The sequence below is a fragment of the Nicotiana tabacum genome, chromosome 15, assembly GCF_000715075.1.
Source record: "Nicotiana tabacum cultivar K326 chromosome 15, ASM71507v2, whole genome shotgun sequence".
Classification (NCBI taxonomy): Eukaryota; Viridiplantae; Streptophyta; class Magnoliopsida; order Solanales; family Solanaceae; genus Nicotiana; species Nicotiana tabacum.
Genome location: NC_134094.1, coordinates 14,108,920 through 14,123,254, shown reverse-complemented (window position 1 = coordinate 14,123,254; position 14,335 = coordinate 14,108,920). Strand labels below are relative to the sequence as shown.

The 14,335-nt window shown below is 34.7% G+C and overlaps 1 non-coding gene across 1 annotated transcript; it reads right to left on the bottom strand.

The window, feature by feature from the left end:
* Nucleotides 1-2,164: 2,164 nt before the first annotated feature.
* Nucleotides 2,165-2,260, bottom strand: LOC142170124 (small nucleolar RNA SNORD96 family). The gene has a single exon (XR_012699711.1). It is a non-coding gene; the product is annotated as a small nucleolar RNA SNORD96 family (small nucleolar RNA).
* Nucleotides 2,261-14,335: the final 12,075 nt, after the last annotated feature.

Below are 14,335 nucleotides of genomic sequence, written 5' to 3'. Positions count from 1 at the left end.
TGATTTCATTTTTTTAGACGTGTACATGAAAATATTGATCTCTGATTTAAGGGAGCATTTCACTAATTAAATAGTTTTCAAAATAAATTTATTCCTTTTAATATATAAGAGAACTTTTTGAAAATGTTTTGTCGAAGAAATTTTTAAACACATGCTATTGCCTGTTTCACCACCTCAATCACCGTTTCCACATATAAGTGTTGTTTTATTAGTATTTGGACTTTGGACTGATTTTTGACAATATACTTTTTGGAAAAATATCCAAGACGACAACAACAACAAACCCACTGAATTTACACATGTGGGGTCTGAAGAAGGTAAGATGTAAGAGAAACGATTTAAAAAATTTCAAAGAACCTTTGAGATATTTATTTATGAAAAACACTTTGGTTTCTTGGCCAACAATAAGTAATTATTCTTTTGCGAAAAAATATTGATTGCTATAAAGCATTAATCAAATCTCAAAGGTTAAAACCTCAAAATTAAGATATGCAATGAGATCTAAACTTGCTTAAAATAAATTTCTACCGAATATCATATAGTCATATGAATTAGGATCATCTTTGGTAGAGGTGAAAAATGGAAGGATGAGTAGAAAAGAAGCTCCTTTATTTACTACTTTCAAACTTACTTCTAAATTAGACCCATATGAGAAACCTGCTCTTTTTATTTTCTTCGCACTATTCCAAACAATCAACAAAGTAAATTTTGAATTTCTAATGCGAAACAAAAAAATAAATGAATTTCTATTTTAATTATTTTTCTGCTTTCCTTTGTTAAACCAAATATGATATGAAAGAACTAGGACATAAATAAAATAGCTCCTCATAGCCTATTATTTTATACTTTTAACCGTTTAAATATTATAAATAATTTATTTCTAAATATAAGAGTTCTTTATTATCAGGCGAAGAGCGACAGGTTCACTAGTTTTTCAGTAAAGCCATATTGGTAAGCAGTTCAGTGTTTGTCTTCTAGCTGATTAAGCATTCCTTGTGTTCATTGCAAAGTACAGCTGAGGCAAAGTCCGAATTATGAATGTTACTAGCTTTTTAAATTCAACAGACTTTAGTGTATCTCCATGTTATGATAACAGGTTACATTATTTTACAAAAAGTTTTATAAACTAATTTAGTTGCTTCCACCTTAATTCTTTCTAGTGAGTAGAGCATGAAAAACCATCAGATATGGGCAACTTTGGAGGTTAAAATGTTTGCTATCCATTTTAACATATTACAACCCACAACGACAATAGACCAATCATTAAATTCACATATCCAACTCAAGTATTTTCCAAAGTCCAAAGAGAAATGTATATCTCATGGCCAATCCCAAATGATAATTGCAGAGACTCTGCTACATAAGGCGATAGGATATGACATCGCACCTTTCGGACATATAGTAGGATTCTCTCCTCCCATAAAAGAGAAAAGTCTCAACCACTATACATAAACAAAAGGGGCTTGCTCTGTGATGATTTTTTCACTTGAGTCATACAAGTAATGCAAAAACTTGCCCCAATTCAAACGTAAATCATCACAAATAAAAAGAAGAATATCAGTTATACCATCAAATTACATTGGATCCTATGATGTCTTGTATTTATGACCATATATTTTGGCCAAACGGGAGCTTACTTAAAAAATACTTTCTTTATTTCAACATTATAAATAACCATAATGCCCTGCTCTAAGAAAGAATGGAAGGCCTTCGTAAAATAGAACATTTTTAATATAAAAGAGTTTTTTTGAATTAAATATCAGCCACAATGGGACAGGTCTTCCAAAATGAAGATAAAGGAAAGACATGAAGAATGAACATAGTGGCTTTTCAATGTAGCTTATGTATTTTTGTTAAGTACTGTTGTCAAATCATCTAAACAGCACTTGACCGTCCATAAGCACAATCCAATTTTGAACAAAAATTAAACATGCTTCAATCAAATGTTTTACCAGAATTAACAGAATAAATAATCTATTATACAATTCAACTCTAACAAGAACATACAAAACTAATTATGAGCCTCTTGAAATTATAATCTTTTAATACCAAAATTAAATTTTGACATACATGTAAGACCTAAAATAAGTGTAACAACTATAATTGGAGAAAATCAACATTAGCACAATCAAAAGATAAATCATTTTTTAAAAAAAGTATCAGAAGGCCTCAGAATTGCAGAATTAACAGCAAGGCCTTTAAAAGGGCCATTCAGTCCCGAAAGATGGTGTTTTTTAATAATAGGTCTCCTCATAGGCCAATAAAACTCAGTAATATTAATTTAAGAAGAATTAATAGGAATGTAATTCTCATGGCCAATCCCAAGTAGTAATTGCAGAGACTCTGCTCTACAAGGCGATAGGATATGAAATTTCCCTTTTCGGATAAGAAATCAACAAAAAGGGCTCGATTTCTGATGATTTTTAAACACTTGGATTTTACGGGTATTGAATAAAACCCGCCCCAATTTCAAAAGTGAAACCATCATTAACAGAAATAACCAAACAATACCAGGATTACACAGAGCTATAAGAGTGAAACATAGATCATATTTGGACATTCACTATTTGTTTTTGTTTTTTGAGAAAACACACAGCTCTAAAGATCAAAAAAGAAAAACAAAATTAGCTTACAACAAATCTAAAAAATAGAATCGTTAGCTACCATAAAAGGTGAAGCCATTGAAGTAGAGGTGCAAACCCGGCTATGGAGGAAAACCCTAATTCTCTGAAAATGTAAGGGACGACGCGAGGTTTTTATAGAGAGCACTTATGTTAATAGGTTTGGAAGATGGTGTAATGTGGGCTTTAAGAACTTCTAGCTGAATATGGGCCAACTTGGGCCAGTTTTGTGAGTTTGGCTGTAGTTTGTGGATTTTGCCGATATGAGCAGAAATTTTGACAAATAACCAGTTCTTTTCAAAGAAATTGCAGAAAGATGATATTTTTGGGTTGTCTTTTCTTTTCCCTTCTTGCCCTATGGGCAAAATTTTAAAATCAAAAGTTAAAAGTATTGTTCAGAGGGAAACGAGGGGCAACAATTATTAAATATGAAGTTCTTTCCATGCAGCGAGAACAAAAATTAAAAACCATCCATTTGGGGGCTATTTGTGTACTTCACCCAGATTTTTTATTGCTAATGAAGCTTTAGGCAGCACAAAACCTATGAAAAAAATTAACTTAAATAGTCATCCATCTTATTATCATAACTGAATTAAATAGTAATGAATGTCAATCACAAGTTATTTTTAACATGACATGAATTATTGAACTTATCAAAATATAGACTTCAAATCAAATTAGAATATAATTAGGATAAATGCAAAAAACTAGATTACAAATCAAGAATGTAAATAATTAATAGGAGTATATATATTTAATAATTGTGTGTATGTATATATATACATAATTTTTAAATAGGTAATCTATATATCTATATAATCCTGGGAATAATAATGTTGATGTGGCACCATGTATTGATGAGGATTGCCATTTATATTTTTTCCTGTATTTTTGCCCTTTTTAAATTTTTTTCCATTTATGCTCTCTATTTTTTATAAACAAAAAATCGAGAATCGTGTTCTTCCAAGAAGAGTCAAACGCTTGCAACCAATTAATACAAATAACGGTTACATAAGTGAATTGGTGCTAATTAATACGCCACTTTTCCTCATTAAAACCAATCTTAATCTTCCAAGAAGAGTGAAACGTTTGCAACCAATTAATACATATAACGGTTACATCAATAAATTGGTGCTAATTAACCACTTTTCCTCATTAAAACCAATCATATGGAGCTTTTCCAATCATATGGAGCTTTTCTTTCAATCTTCTAGCAAATTAAAATTGCATGTGATGTATTTCCTATATCTTTTTATCCCCGTAAGAAAAGATTTAAGCAGCCGGTAGATTTTAGTTCTTCAGATGAGATCTTCTTTTTGTATTTTCTGTATTCAACCTAATTAAGTTGTGTCAACATTATATTTGTATAACTTGCTATTATTTTATTTTAGATCTTCTGTATGAGATTATTGGTCTTGTATCCTTCGTTAGTGATCGTAATATATGGGTTGTAGTGCCTTACATGGATGGAGGTCCAGGATGCTCATCCTGATGGTTTAGAAGAAACAATTATTGCAGTAATTTTCTTTGAAGTACTAAGGGTTTATAATAACTTCATTATTATGGACGCATTGGTCGTGATCTTAAAGAAAGTTCGAGCATTGGTTAAATCCATTACAAGTTTCTTATTTTGTTGCATCAACCAACTTTGTTACTTATGCTGGTGAGATTACATAAGTTGTCTGCGGGGGGATTCTCTCGGTACTTGCTTGATTAGCCATTGTAAAAGCTAGAAACACGTTGGAATGTCACACTGGAAAACCACTCTTTAATTTATTGATATTCATTAACATGGTACAGCATATATTTTATAGTACAAACCAACAAGAAGTCAAGATAAGAGCAAACTCTATACTATAAACATAAGAGAGATCCTATAGAGTTTTAGTTGGACAAGGCTAGAGATAGAGACAGTCCAATACCCCCCTTGCAAACGGAAGGTGGATGTTTGCAAGGTGGATCTTTTACCTTGAGTTTGTCTCGTAAAAATTGAAACCTCGCTCAGGAGAGTGGCTTGGTTAGGATGTCAGCCAGTTGATCTTTGGATGAGAGAAACTGAACAGTGAGGTCTCGCCTAGCTACCTTGTCTCTCACAAAATGAAAATCTATCTCAACATGTTTAGTGCGGGAGTGAAAAATGGGCTTAATGGACAAGTAATTAAGCTGCACCAATATAATATTATCACACCAAAGGATGGGAGCCTGAGGAATAGGAATGCCAAGTTCAAAAAGGAGAGACTGAGTCCATGTTAGCTCCTCTGCTGCATCAGCCAAGGTCTTATATTCAGATTCCGTGGAGGACCTCGCCACTGTACGTTGCTTTCTCGAAGACCAGGAGAACATGTTAATTAGCACCAAGAATAATTGCATAACCACCGGTGGACTTACGATCATCAATACTTCCAGCACAGTCTGAATCAGTAAAGGCTTGTGGCATCAGCTGAGGAGCATTGGAGATGAAGAATGACATGAATTTAGTATGTTGAAGGTAGTGAAGGTTTCGCTTTACAACATTCCATTGATTCAATGAAGAATTGTACATGTATTGACATACTATCATCTTCGTGAGAGACAACAAAATATATGGAAGGGCAATAACATGTACAAATACTATGCAAAAAGTGTGAAACACAACATAAACCGCTAGCAGTCCTAGACAAAACACTATCATACAAGCCGGTACAAAGAGAAAAAGCGCTTGACTATCCCCTAAACTGCTCGATTATTCCCTAAACTACAATCCTATTGCTCGACCTTCTCACATTCTTATTATGAGCCACATCTTCGAAAATCTGGAGCCGCGCCATGTTCTGTATGATCACCTCGCCCTAATACTTCTTAGGCCTCCCTTTACATCTTCTTGTACCTGCCAAAGCCAACCGCTCACACTTCCTAACCGGAGCATCTAGGTTTCTCCTCCGCACGTGTCCAAACCATCTAAGTCACGCTTCCCGCATCTTGTCGTCCATGGGACCTACGCACATCCATCTCAACATCCTCATTTTTGCTACTTTCATTGGAAATTAAAATTATTTTTCAAAAAAAAGAAATCCTTAAATATTATGTTATGATGTTTGATTAATTCATATTTTTTGTTAAAAGGTGAAAATAACTTCTCCATCATTTGGAACCTCTGGATTACGAGGAATAACAATAACATAAATAACACAACTAAAGCCGTTTCTCTAAATTTTGTATTAAACCAAGCTATAGAATGCAAATTAATGACAGAGCGAGAGAGCAACCTTACTAAACACATTCCCATCCAAATTAGCTGGATAAGGCCACAAGGGGATGGGATAAACTCAACATAGATGGAGCCTTAAAAAATGGTGAGACACATGGTGGAATTGGGGGCATATTTAGAAATGACAATGGAGACTGGGTGATGGGCTTCCAAATGAAAACCCATTCAAAATCACCCATCCACACAGAACTACCTGCTCTCTTCCATGGCCTTCAACTAGCATGGAAACAAAACCTCTATCCTCTAGAAGTGGAAACAGATGCTACCCAGATAATTAATTTCATCAACCATGGCTATGCCACTCATAACACTCTTATTAATAATTGCAGGTGGCTAGTATCCAGAAAGGTCATGTTGTTGATCAAACATAATTTCCGTCAAGGGAATGAAGTAGCACATCTTTTGGCCAAAGAAGCATCAAGGCATTCAAATATCCATAAACTTAGTCGTCTAGCTATCCCACAACCTTATGTCATGACCAGGATGTTGGCGGACAAAGCTGGTGAAGTTTATGTCAAGTTCGTGTCTGTTAATGTATGTAGACAATTAGCTAAGCTTGGTAACCTTAGTGCCATGCACGGCCTATTCGTCAGTATGTAATGATCCAATGGATCAAATGATTGTTATGACTTAGTATTTAATGAATAAATATTTCCAGTTTCTCAACAAAAAAATAAAAATAAAAATTCTCCGCCTATAAGTTAAAATCATTTTACTTACAAATTTTCTTAACTTTTAACTCAACTTTAACTAAAGCTTGGACAATTTTAGTCTTTAGTACTTAAAAAATTTAATCAAGATGTATACATTATGTATTTTTATTTTTTTGGAAAAATATTTTTCATTTCTATTCCTATATTATAAATGGGGATATTCAGGCAACTTATGGTCAACATGTCTGCCTCACCCATTATTATCGATAGAAATTAAAAAATAGTCATATTTACAAGTGGTCATTCAAAAATAGCCACAATTTCAAAAGTAATCGAAATTTAGTCACTTTTCATATAAAGATAAATTTGAACGAAAACACTGTTCAAAATCCGGAAAATACTCCAGCATATTATACTAGAATTCCAGCATAAGTATACTGAAATTCCAGCATAAGTATGCTGGAACTCTAGCATATTATACTCGAGTTCCAGCATAAGTATACTGGACTTTCATCATAAAGTTCCAGTATAATATACCGGTCCAGCGTAATATGCTGGAAGTTCATACACATGTGCACCGATCTCCAGTATATTATGCTGGAACTTTTCGTGTTGCAGCAAAATAGTGGCTATTTTTAATAACTTTGCAAACGCTGACTATTTTTGAATGACCGGTCCGAAAACTGGCTAGCCCATACTATTTTTACATTATTATCTTACTCCTTATGTTTGTAGTCCAACACGTGTAGCCTGTTATCCAATCTGCATTGTTGTAATAAATAATTAAACCATTAAACTTTCTGAAATATATAAATAAAAACAGAAAGTTAGTAACACTAGTTTAACAAAATTAATTCTGAAAAACAGTATAGAATTAAATCGAGCCCACTGAATGCACAGTGTGTCCTTAACGAAATTATTCCACTCAAGTACCCGAGGTATTGGAATATTATCCTCCCAGGATAGAACGATTTAACTCACCAGCGTATTGGTACCAAAAACTCTGGTGAACGGCGAACCACTCAATGGTCGTAAAATACACTGAAAAATATTGTGCAGAAGAAGAAGAAGATAATCAGAAAATTTAGTAAGTAAAAATTCTCGGATTCAAGGCATATTTATAGACCATTTGGCACTGATTCTGAAAAGGTTTGCAACCTTTCAGAACAACCATATCTGTTGGAACAGGTGGAAAAATTACGGGAAACAACAAACAGATTTAAAATAATTCAGAAAAGAAAACGGACCAGACCGGACCGGGTCTCGGGTCATGGGTTATTCCAGATTGAATTTGTGTTAATAAATTAAATAATTGAAAGAAATTTTGTCCAAAAAGATTAATCAATCAATCTTTGACCAAATCCGAAGCCGAAGTCGAAGCCGAAGCCGAAGCCGAAGCCGAGCCGAGCGACGACGACACGAGGCTTGCCTTCTTCTTAACTCTTTAAGAGCTAGAAGAAGAGCAATTGTATATATACCCATTAAAAATCTTTTCTTCATCCAATATGGTACAATGGCCCTTTGCCAAGGAGGAAAACTCAAATATATTTTATTTTTCCTCCATTTCCCATTCATCTTCTTTAAGCTACACCAAGCTTAAAATTAAGCTAAACCAAGCTTAAAAGCCCAACAATCCCCCACATGAATAGGGAATGGCTATAAAATAAAGGAATGCATGGACACGTGTGTATTTTACATGCAAGAATTAATTGCATCTCGATAAGTAGGTTTCCTTTGAACTTTCCGTAGTGAACTTATATCGGATATACTCGGTCAATCGGTAGATTTGATATCTTTGAACCGTCGAGCTTTGTTGTATACCTAGACAACATAAGTCACACAATTAACCCTTAGCCATCTATGGTTCTCACGGTTATGTTCGTTTTAGCCATGAACACCGCCTGGTTTCATGAGTGCTTAGAGAATGGGCTTTTACTTTCATTCCCCTTGAAGCGGCTTACACTTCACACTCACATAGGTGATTTCTAAACGTGTAATCCTATAGACACACTATCTGGTCATATCCTGCCAGACTTAGCAAATCATTAAAAGGCTTTAAGCTTTATTGACTCATCAAAAAGCCTTAATGCTTTACCTTGATTTATGAACATTGTCTTCATCACGAGAATGGGTTGAGTTATTTGACAATGTTGAACCGTCATTTATAACTTTGTTTGATCTCTTTGAACCTAGTTAGTAGGATCTCCAGTCTGCTAGGTAGAGTTACCGCCATGATGACTTGTCCTAGACCTTAACCCTATTCCCTTTGATGATCTTTCAACTGCTTCTCTAGATAGGCCTTTTGTAAGTGGATCCGACACGTTATCTCTTGACTTTACGTAGTCAATCGTGATAACACCACTAGAGAGTAGTTGTCTAACGGTATTGTGTCTCCGTCGTATATGACGAGATTTTCCGTTATACATAACGCTCCCAGCCCTGCCTATTGCCGCTTGACTATCACAATGTATACAAATAGGTGCCAAAAGTTTGGGCCAAAATGGAATATCTTTCAAGAAATTCCGGAGCCATTCAACTTCTTCACCGGCCTTATCTAAAGCTATAAATTCAGATTTCATTGTAGAACGGGCAATGCACGTTTGTTTGGATGATTTTCAAGACACTGCTCCACCCCAATTGTGAAAACATATCTACTCATGGATTTAATTTCAGATGATCCGATGATCCAATTTGCATCACTATATCCCTCAATCACGGAGGGATATTTGTTATAATGCAAAGCATAATTTTGGGTATGTTTCAGATATCCCAAAACTCGTTTTATTGCCATCCAATGTATTTGATTGGGATTACTTGTAAACCGACTCAGTTTGCTAATAGCACATGCTATATCTGGTCGCTTAATATTCATGATATATCATCAAACTTCCAATACTCTTGCATAGTCCAGTTGTGATCACTTTCACCTTCATTCTTTTAAAGTGCATAACTCACGTCAATTGGAGTCTTGGCAATCTTGAAATCCAAATACTTGAACTTGTCAAGTACCTTTTCAATATAGTGAGACTGTGATAATGCTAGACCTTGTGGAGTCTTGTGAATTCTGATTCCTAAGATCACATAAGCAACTCCTAAGTCTTTCATGTCAAATTTGCTAGCCAACATGCGCTTAGTAGCATTTATATCTGCCATATTTTTGCTCATTATCAACATGTCATTAACATATAAACAAACAATGACTTCATAACTTGGAGTGTTTTTAATGTAAATACATTTGTCACACTCGTTGATTTTAAACCCACTTGCCAACATTGCTTGGTCAAATTTGGCATGCCATTGTTTGGGTGCTTGTTTAAGTCCATAAAGTAACTTAACAAGTTTGCACACTTTCTTTTCTTTACCAGAAACCGCAAAACCCTCAGGTTGTTCTATGTAAATCTCTTCCTCCAATTCTCCATTTAAGAAAGTTGTTTTAATATCTATTTGATGGATTTCAAGACCATAAACGGCCGCTAGTGCCACTAACACCCTAATCGATATTATCCTCGTTACTGGCGAGTAAGTATCAAAGTAATCAAGGCCTTCCTTTTGTCTATAACCTTTGACAATAAGTCTTGCCTTATATTTATCAATAGTTCCATCAACTTTCATTTTCCGTTTAAAGATCCATTTCGAACCTAAAGGCTTATTTCCCGGAGGAAGATCAGCGTATTCCCATGTATGGTTATCCAAAATTGATTGAATTTCACTATTGACTGCCTCTTTCCAAAACGCTGAATCAGAAGATGACATAGCTGCTTTAAAAGTTTGAGGCTCATTTTCAAGCAAGAATGTCACAAAATCTGGTCCCAAGGAAGTAGATGTTCTTTGACGTTTACTACGCCTTGGATTTTCTATACTTGGAGTATTTTCTTTTGGTTCTTCCCGAGGTTGTTTAGGTCTTTCACTTAACGACTCGCATTCAATTTTATACGTATAGATGCTTTCAAAGAATTCAGCATTATCTGATTCCATTACCGTATTAACGTGAATTTTGGGATTATCAGATTTATGAACCAAAAACCGATATGCTTTATTGTTTGTAGCATATCTAATGAAAACGTAATCAATAGTTTTTAGTCCGATATTAACCCTTTTAGGTAAAGGAACTTGTGCCTTTGTTAGATACCCCCACACTTTGAAATATTTCAAGTTGGGTTTTCTTCCTTTCCATTTTTCATATGGAATAGATTGCGTTTTGTTGTGGGGTACTCTGTTGAGTATTCGGTTACCTGTAAGGATAGCTTCCCCCCACAAACTCTGCGGTAATCCGGAACTTATTAATAAAGAATTCATCATTTTTTTTAATGTCCGATTTTTCCTTTCTGCAATTCCATTGGATTGAGGTATGTAAGGTGCAGTAGTTTGATGGATAATTCCATATTGCGAATATATTTCTGCAAACAGAGATTCATATTCTACACCCCTATCACTTCTAATTATTTTGATCTTTTTATTCAATTGATTCTCTACTTCATTCTTGTATTGCTTAAATGCTTCAATTGCTTCATCCTTACTATTAAGCAAATAAACATAACAATATCGAGTGCAATCGTCAATAAAAGTAATAAAATATTTTTTTCCACCTCGAGATGGTGTCGACTTCATATCACAAATGTCAGTATGAATTAAGTCTAAAGTATTTGAATTCCTTTCAATAGACTTATAAAGATGTTTTACAAACTTAGATTCAACACATATTTGACATTTTGATTTATTACACTCGAATTTAGGCAATACTTCTAAATTAATTAACTTCCGCAAGGTTTTGTAATTGATATGTCCTAAACGAATATGCCATAAATTATTTGATTCCAATAAATAAGAAGAAGCTGGAATTTTATTCATACTGTCAACAACCATTACATTTAGTTTGAAAAGGCCCTCTGTGAGGTAGCCCTTTCCAACATACATTTCATTCTTACTTACAACAACTTTATCAGAAATAAATACACAGTTGAATCCATTCTTAACAAGTAAAGAAGTAGAAACTAAATTCTTCCTAATAGTAGGAATATGAAGAATGTTGTTGAGCGTAAACACCTTGCCGGAAGTCATCTTCAGGAATATCTTCCTATAACCTTCAATCTTGGCTGTTGCAGTATTTTCCATGGAAAGCTCTTCTTCGGGACCATCAGTAGAGTAAGTCGCAAATGCTTCTTTGACAGCACAAACATGTCGAGTGGATCCAGAGTCAATCCACCACTTATTCGGATTTCCAACTAAGTTGCATTACGAAAGCATTGCACACAGATCATCAATGTCATCATTCTTCTCCACTATGTTGGCATGTCCCTTCTTCTTATCCTTTTTCGGGAGACGACAATCAGGGGCTTTGTGACCAGTTTTTCCACAATTGTAGCAGCTGCCCTTGAATTTCTTTTTGTTCTGCTCCTTAGTATGTCCAGAAGACCTCTTTCTCTTCTTACTTTTTGGAGCAGTCTCCTCAACGATATTAGCTCCCATGATAGTTGAATTTCCACGAGACTTCTTCTCGGCTGTTTTGTTGTCTTCCTCAATCTTGAGACGAATCACAAGATCTTCCAACTTCATTTCTTTGCGCTTGTGCTTAAGATAGTTCTTGAAGTCTCTCCACGAATTAGGTAATTTTTCAATCATTGCAGCCACTTGAAATGCTTCATTCACGACCATACCTTCAGCAATAAGGTCGTGAAAAATAAGCTGAAGCTCCTAAACTTGGGTTCCAATAGTTTTGTCGTCTATCATTTTATAGTTTAGAAACTTGGCAACCACGAACTTCTTCAAGCATGCATCTTCAGTCTTGTACTTCTTCTCAAGTGCGTCCCATAATTCTTTCAAAGTATTCATAGCACTGTACACATCGTACAAATCATTCTCTAAAGCGCTTAAGATATAGCCTTTGCAAAGAAAATCTGTCTGTTTCCACGCCTCAACAATCATGAATTTTTCGTTGTCCGGCATGTCCGCAGCAGGCACCGGAGGTTCTTTACTAGTGGATTTTTGCATACCAACTATAGTAAGCCAAAAGAACACCCTTTGCTGCCATCCTTTGAAGTTGGCTCTAGAAAATTCCCCGATTTTTCGGCCGGTGGAACAACAGTCCGGCTTGACGAGGCTATTGTCGTTGCCGTAACAGTTGAAGAAGAATTTGCATTATCAATTGCCATTTCTCACTGTCAACAATAGAAGAGTTTAATTAATGGCAAAACCAGAACAGTAAACAATACTGTAATTACTAATAAACAGTACGTATGATAAATAAAAATCGAAGTTTTTATATACTGTTTCACACAAAATGATGAAGTTTTTATGTTCTTCAAATCGTTTTCTGAATTTCAACACTCTAATGAAATTTTTATATCTTCAAATCAGAATAATAAAATTCAGAAGGAGTAAAAAACCACACAGGTTTTAATCTCCATAAACAGAATACAGAATATAAAATAATTTCCTTAAGATTGTTGTCCAATCTGTATTGCTATAATAAATAATTAAATCATTAAACTTTCTGAAATATATAAACAAATTATTTTTCTCAAGTACCCGAGGTGTTGGAATATTATCCTCCCAGGATAGAATGATTTAACTCACCCGCAGGTCGCGAGTTATTCCGGATTGACCATTTGGCACTGATTCTGTTGGAACAGGTGGAAAAATTACGGGAAACAACAAACAGATTTAAAATAATTCAGGAAAGAAAATGGATCGGACCGGGTCGCGGGTTATTCCAGATTGAATTTGTGTTAATTAATTAAATAATTGAAAGAAATTTTATCCAAAAAGATTAATCAATCAATGATCGAAGCCGAAGCCGAAGTCGAGCCGAACGACGACGACGACGCGAGACTTGCCTTCTTCTTAACTCTTTAAGAGCTAGAAGAAGAACAATTGTATATATACACATCAAAAGTCTTTTCTTTCTCCAATATGGGACGATGTCCCTTTTGTCAAAGAGGAAAACTCAAGTATATTTCATTTTTCCTCCATTTCCTATTCACCATCTTTAAGCTACATCAAGTTTAAAATTAAGCTAAACCAAACTTAAAAGCCCAACACAATTTTGTTGAAATTGTAGGATCTACCTCAATTTCCCATTCCATGCATTCACACCTAACATTTATTTATACCCATGAATTATCACTTTATTGCTTTAGATATCTTTTTGCTTCTATAAAGTTTTTGAACTTTTAGAGCCTTTTAAATGTTCCAAGAGTGTCAAATGTCTCACTCCTGGTCCCCACGTCTCCCACCCCTCTCTGGCCTCCTTATACTCTCAAGCAAGTAGGGGTGTTCAAAACCGAACCGAAATCGAAAACCGAACCGAAACCGAAGCTTAATGGCTTATTGGTATCGGTTTAACGGTTTAACGGACGGGGAATGGATTGAAATTTTTTTATTAACGACTTATCGGTTTGGGGGCGGATTATTCAATTTTCTTAACGGATAATCCGTTAACCCGTTAAGAATATATATATTAAATATCAAAAACCCTTCCACTTCTTTTAACCCGTTAAGAATATATATATATATATATATTAAATAATCAAAAACCCTTCTTCCACTTCCAGTACTCTATCTATTACTAATTTACTATTAGACATTTAGTTATAATTTACTATTCCAGTTAGTTACTATTAGATAATTTTGATGTCATGTGTTATACCCAGTGTTCTCTTCTATTTCTTCTGATAGTTATAAGTTGTTAATAGGCTCATCCCGAGAGATGATTCTACTGGGAAATATGCTGGAATGTAGCTCTATATTTCTTCTATTTAGCTCTCTTCTTAGGTGCCATATTCTATAGACGGAAATGTAGTCTGCTGAGCATAGGA